The sequence below is a fragment of the Triticum aestivum genome, chromosome 6D (genome assembly GCF_018294505.1).
Source record: "Triticum aestivum cultivar Chinese Spring chromosome 6D, IWGSC CS RefSeq v2.1, whole genome shotgun sequence".
Classification (NCBI taxonomy): domain Eukaryota; kingdom Viridiplantae; phylum Streptophyta; class Magnoliopsida; order Poales; family Poaceae; genus Triticum; species Triticum aestivum.
The window spans coordinates 398,665,923-398,673,513 of record NC_057811.1 but is presented as its reverse complement, the minus strand read 5'-3'; positions in this window follow the sequence as shown (position 1 = coordinate 398,673,513).

Below are 7,591 nucleotides of genomic sequence, written 5' to 3'. Positions count from 1 at the left end.
TGTTACGGAACCCGCAAGTTGATCACCAAAACATACATCAAGTAGATCACGTGAATATCCCATTGTCACCACAGATAAGCACATGCAAGACATACATAAAGTGTTCTCAAATCCTTAAAGACTCAATCCGATAAGATAACTTCAAAGGGAAAACTCAATCCATTACAAGAGAGTAGAGGGGGAGAAACATCATAAGATCCAACTATAATAGCAAAGCTCGCGATACATCAAGATCGTGCCGAATCAAGAACACGAGAAAGAGAGATCAAACACATAGCTACTAGTACATACCCTCAGCCCCGAGGGTGAACTACTCCCTCCCCGTCATGGAGAGCGCCGGGATGATGAAGATGGCCACCCATGAGGGATCCCCCTCCGGCAGGGTGCCGAAACAGGGTCCCGATTGGTTTTTGGTGGCTACAGAGGCTTGCGGTGGCGGAACTCCCAATCTATTCTGTTCTCTGGAGGTTTCAGTATTTATAGGATTTTTTGGCGTAGGTCTCACATCAAGGGGGTCTCCGGGTTGTCCACGAGGCAGGGGCCCACGCCCAGGGGGGTGGGCGCGCCCCCCACCCTCGTGGGCAGCCCGGGACTCTCCTGGCCCAACTCTTTTACTCCGGGGGCTTCTTTTGGTCCAGAAAAAATCATCAAAAATTGGCACGTCAATTGGACTCCGTTTGGTATTCCTTTTCTGTAAAACTCAAAAACAAGGAAAAAACAGAAACTGGCACTGGGCTCTAGGTTAATAGGTTAGTCCCAAAAATCATATAAAATATCATATAAATGCATGTAAAACATCCTAGATGGATAATATAATAGCATGAATACTTCATAAATTATAGATACGTTGGAGACGTATGAGAGTGTTCTTTAAATAGGGTCCTATTCTGAAACACAATTTTCCTGTTGAAATCCTAGGGGATCCTCCTCCACCCAAGGGTGATCCCGTGTTTGAGCTTAAACCATTGCCTGATACTCTTAAATATGCTTATCTTGATGAAAAGAAGATATATCATGTTATTATTAGTGCTAACCTTTCAGAGAAGGAGGAAGAAAAATTATTGAAAACTCTGAAGAAGCACCGTGCTGCTATTGGATATACTCTTGATGATCTTAAGGGCATTAGTCCCACTCTATGCCAACACAAAATAAATTTGTAGAAAGATGCCAAACCAGTTATTGATCATCAACGACGGCTGAATCCTAAGATGAAAGAAGTGGTAAGAAAGGAAATACTAAAGCTCCTTGAGGCAGGTATAATTATCCCGTTGCTGACAGTCAGTGGGTAAGTCCTGTCCATTGTGTCCCTAAGAAGGGAGGTATTACTGTCGTTTCTAATGATAAAGATGAATTGATTCCGCAAAGAATTATTACAGGTTAAAGGATGGTAATTGATTTCCGCAAATTAAATAAGGCTACTAAGAAAGATCATTACCCCTTACCTTTTATTGATCAAATGCTAGAAAGATTATCCAAACATACACATTTTTGCTTTCTAGATGGTTATTCTGGTTTCTCTCAAATACCTGTGTCAGCTGATGATCAAGCAAAGACCACATTTACTTGCGCTTTTGGTACTTTTGCTTATAGACGTATGCCTTTTGGTTTATGTAATGCACCTGCTACCTTTCAAAGATGCATGATGGCTATATTCTCCGACTTTTCTGAAAAGATTTGTGAAGTTTTCATGGACGATTTCTCCGTTTATGGATCCTCTTTTGATGATTACTTCAGCAACCTTGATCGAGTTTTGCAGAGATGTGAAGAAACTAATCTTGTCTTGAATTGGGAAAAGTGCCACTTTATGGTTAATGAAGGTATTGTCTTGGGGCATAAAATTTCTGAAAGAGGTATTGAAGTGGATAAAGCTAAAGTTGATGCTATTGAAAAGATGCCGTGTCCCGAAGATATCAAAGGTATATGAAGTTTCCTTGGTCATGCCGGTTTTTATAGGAGGTTCATTAAGGACTTCTCAAAAATCTCTCGGCCTCTGACTAATCTTTTACAAAAAGATATATGATAACCCACAAGTATAGGGGGTCAATTGTAGCCTCTTCTGATAAGTAAGAGTGTCGAACCCAACGAGGAGCTAAAGGTAGAACAAATATTCCCTCAAGTTCTATCAACCACCGATACAACTCTACGCACGCTTGATGTTCGCTTTACCTAGAACAAGTATGAAACTAGAAGTACTTTGTAGGTGTTGTTGGATAGGTTTTCAAGATAATAAAGAGCGCGTAAATAAAAAGTAGGGGCTGCTTAGATGAAGACACAACTAAGTTAGTTTTAGTAGAGAGCTTTTTGTTACGAGAAAGTTATTTGTCCCTAGGCAATCGATAACTAGACCGGTAATCATTATTGCAATTTTATTTGAGGGAGAGGTATAAGCTAACATACTTTCTCTACTTGGATCATATGCACTTATGATTGGAACTCTAGCAAGCATCCGCAACTACTAAAGATCATTAAGGTAAAACCCAACCATAGCATTAAAGCATCAAGTCCTCTTTATCCCATACGCAACAACCCCCTTACTCGGGTTTGTGTTTCAGTCACTCACGCAACCCACTATAAGCGAATCATGAACGTATTGCAACACCCTACAGCGGGGATCCCTCACGCGTGCACGACATGGAGAGCACCATAGGACAACACCAATAATAAAACATGCAACTCAAACCAATCTTGATCATCAAATAGCCCATAGGACAAAACGGATCTACTCAAACATCATAGGATAGCCATACATCATTGGGAAATAATATATAGTGTTGAGCACCATGTTTAAGTAGAGGTTACAGCGGGTAAGAGAGAGGTTACACCGCTACATAGAGGGGGGAAGAGTTGGTGATGATGGCGGTGAAGTTGTTGGTGAAGATTGCGGTGATGATGATGGTGGCCACGGCAGCGTTCCGGCGCCACCGGAAGAGAAGGGGAGAGGGGGGCCCTTCTTCTTCTTCTTCTTCTTCTTCCTTGACCTCCTCCCTAGATGGGAGAAGGGTTTCCCCTCTGGTCCTTGGCCTCCATGGCATGGGAGGGGCGAAAGCCCCTCCGAGATTGGATCTGTCTCTCTGTCTCTCTCTATTTCTGCGTTTTGGTGTTCTGCCCTTTCACCGTTTCGTATATATATGGAGATCCGTAACTCTGATTGGACTAAAATCTTCGCCGAGATTTTTTTCCGAAAATTAGCTTTCTTGCGGCCAAAGTAGAGCAGCAACCGCCTTACGGGGGGCCCACGAGAGGGGCAGGCGCGCCCCCTGCCTCGTGCCCCCCTCGGGCACCGTCTCGCGTTGATTCTTCTTCCCATATTCTCCAAATATTCCAAAAATATTCTCCACCCTTTTTATTCCGTTTGATACGGGGTTTCTGCGAAACATAAAACATGCAACAAACAGGAACTGGCACTGGGCACTGGATCAATATGTTAGTCCCAAAAATAGTATAAAAAGTTGCCAAAAATTATATGAAAGTTATATAATATTGGCATGGAACAATCAAATATTATAGATACGACGGAGACGTATCAGCATCCCCAAGCTTAATTCCTGCTCGTCCTCGAGTAGGTAAATGATAAAAAAAATTGATGTGGAATGCTACCTAGCATAATCTTGATCATGTATCTAATCATGGCATGAATATTAAGATACGAGTGATTCAAAGCAATAGTCTATCATTTGACATAAAAACATTAATAATACTTCAAGCCTACTAATAAAGCAATCATGTCTTTTCAAAATAACATGGCCAAAGAAAGTTATCCCTACAAAATCATATAGTCTGGCTATGCTCCATCTTCACCACACAAAATATTCAAATCATGCACAACCCCGATGACAAGCCAAGCAATTGTTTCATACTTTTGACGTTCTCAAACCTTTTCAACTTTCACGCAATACATGAGCGTGAACCATGGACATAGCACTATAGGTGGAGTAGAATGGTGGTTGTGGAGAAGACAAAAAGGAGAAGATAGTCTCACATCAACTAGGCGTATCAACGGGCTATGGAGATTCCCATCAATATATATCAATGTGAGTGAGTACGGATTGCCATGCAACGGATGCACTAAGAGCTATAAGTGTATGAAAGCTCAGACTGAAAACTAAGTGGGTGTGCATCCAACTTGCTTGCTCATGAAGACCTCGGGCGTTTGAGGAAGCCCATCATCGGAATATACAAGCCAAGTTCTATAATGAAAATTCCCACTAGTATATGAAAGTGATAACTCAAGAGACTCTCTATGTGAAGAACATGGTGCTACTCTGAAGCACAAGTGTGGTAAAAGGATAGTAACATTGCCCCTTCTCTCTTTTTCTCTCATTTTTTATTTTCTTTTTTTATGGCCTCTCTTTTTTTAGTCCGGAGTCTCATGCCGACTTGTGGGGGAATCATAGTCTCCATCATCCTTTCCTCACTAGGCCAATGCTCTAATAATGATGATCATCACACTCTTTATTTACTTACAACTCAATATTACAACTCGATACTAGAACAAAGATATGACTCTATATGAATGCCTCCGGCGATGTACCGGGATGTGCAATGATCTAGCGTAACAATGACATCAAAAAATGGATAAGCCATGAAAAATATCATGCTAGCTATCTTACGATCATGCAAAGCAATATGATAATGAATGCTCGAGTCATGTATATGATGATGATGGAAGTTGCATGGCAATATATCTCGGAATGGCTATGGAAATGCCATGATAGGTAGGTATGGTGGCTGTTTTGAGGAAGGTATATGGTGGGTTTATGGTACCGGCGAAAGTTGCACGGTACTAGAGAGGCTAGCAATGGTGGAAGGGTGAGAGTGCGTATAATCCATGGACTCAACATTAGTCATAAAGAACTCACATACTTATTGCAAAAATCTATTAGTTATCAAAACAAAGTACTACACGCATGCTCCTAGGGGGATAGATTGGTAGGAAAAGACCATCGCTCGTCCCCGACCGCCACTCATAAGGAAGACAATCAATAAATAAATCATGCTCCGACTTCATCACATAACGGTTCACCATACGTGCATGCTACGGGAATCACAAACTTCAACACAAGTATTTCTACAATCCACAACTACCCACTAGCATGACTCTAATATCACCATCTTTATATCGCAAAACTATTGCAAGGAATCAAACATATCATATTCAGTGATCTACAAGTTTTATGTAGGATTTTATGACTAACCATGTGAATGACCAGTTCCTGTCATCTCTGTAAATAGATATAAGTGAAGCAAGAGAGTTTAATTCTTTCTACAAAAGATATGCCCATGCTCTAACAAATATAAGTGAAGCAAAAGAACATTCTACAAATGGCGGTTTTCTATGTGAAGAGAAACAGGCAATCCAAATTTCAAATGATATAAGTGAAGCACATGAAGCATTCTATAAAGCCCTACTCAAAAGATATAAGTGAAGTGCAAAGAGCATTCTATAAATCAACCAAGGACTATCTCATACCAGCATGGTGCATAAAATAAAAATGAAAACTAAAGCAAAAGACGCTCCAAGATTTGCACATATCACATGAATGAAACGAATCCGAAAACATACCGATACTTGTTGAAGAAAGAGGGGATGCCTTCCGGGGCATCCCCAAGCTTAGACGCTTGAGTCTCCTTGAATATTTACTTGGGGTGCCTTGGGCATCCCCAAGCTTGAGCTCTTGCCTCTCTTCCTTCTTCTCACATCGAGACCTTCTCGATCATCGAACACTTCATCCACACAAAACTTCAACAGAAAACTCGGTAAGATCCGTTAGTATAATAAAGCAAATCACTACTCTAAGTACTGTTGCAAACCAATTCATATTTTGTTTTGGCATTGTAGCTACTGTAATATAACTTTTTCATGGCTTAATCCACTGATATAAATCGATAGTTTCATCAACACAAGCAAACTATGCATCAAAAACAGAATCTGTCTAAAACAGAACAGTCTGTATTAATCTGAACATTCACCATACTTCTGATACTTTAAAAATTCTGCCAAAATTAGGAAACAGAAACAATTTGTATAGAAAGACAGTTCAAAAAGAATCAGAACCGTTTGACGTTCCAGTAAAAAACAAAAAATCACGCACTACAGCCAAAGTTTCTGTCCTGCACCGTACAAACCAACAAACATTGTAAACATCCTAAAGGCAAACCTTGGCACATTATTTTTATAATACAATGGAATTGTACAAGGGGATAATTATTTTTGTTTAAAAGTTTCTGTAATCAAGATTCACAAAGTTTCCGCGAGCATGAACAAAGTTCAAGGCTAGCTCCCACTTTAACAATGCTCGTCTTTCTCACTTTCGCTTTTCTTTTTGAAAAAGTTTTTAGGTTCCCCTCTTTATTTTGTTTTGTTTCTAAACTATATAAAAGCACTCAACAGAAATAAATGACTCTCTAAAACTTCCGGGTTGTCTCCCTGGCAGCGCTTTCTTTAAAGCCATTAAGCTAGGCATATAGTGCTCAGGTAATGAATCCACCCGGATCCCAAGGTATATCAAAGCCAATTTTAATTAGCAATGATTTGGCATTTAGTAGTGAGCACAAGGCAACATATATCATGCAACAACGAAGTCTAACTCTCTTCCTATGCATCGGCATGTCATAAAAGAACAATTTATGCACACAAAGTAAAGGCCAATGCATAGTATAAACGGTTTCTTGCAATTTTATCGTGTTGGAAACATAGAGAGGTGGAGATATAGTTCCTCTCTCATAATAATTTCAAGTGGGAGAAGCAAGCACATGCATATTATATTCATCAAAATCATCATATGCAACGGTATAAGGCAACCCATCAATATAATCCTTAATAAGGGTAAACTTCTCCGATATAGTGTAGTTGGGAGAATTCAAAAAGATAATAGGACTATCATGTGTGGGTGCAATAGCAACAATTTCATGTTTAACATAAGGAAATATAGCAAGTTCATCTCCATAAGCATAATTCATATTGGCATCTTGGCCACAAGCATAGCAAGCATCATCACAAAGGGATATTTCAAGAGAATCAACGGGATCATAATAGTCATCATAGCAATCATCCTTCGGTAAGCACGAAGGGAAATTAAACAATGTATGAGTTGAAGAGTTACTCTCATTAGAAGGTGGGCACGGGTAGCTAATCCACTCTTCCTCCTTTTATTCTTCGCTCTCCTCATCATCTTTTTCATCCAATGAGCTCATAGTTTCATCAATTTCTTCTCCCATAGACTCCTGCAAAATATTAGTCTCTTCTTGGACAGCGGAGACTTTCTCAATAAATGCATCAATATCGGAATTGAATTCATAATTGGCATAGCAATATTTAAGGATAGCTAAATTTTCAGGTCTATAAACAACATCATACTGTTTCGGTGCGGGCTGCACGAGCGGTACCAAATCGAGGCGCAAAGATTTTGGTTCGAAATCCTTTCATTTAATTAGCCAGCCCCGCCTTTTCTATGCTCTGATTTCTGAGGCCTTATTTAGCTTGGGTACCCCTTTAAATTGAATTTCTATTTTCAAAAATGGGGTTTACCAAATTTTTAATGACTCTGAGGTTCAACCCAATCCATGCGACTGGCTCACTTGCTTGAAGGAC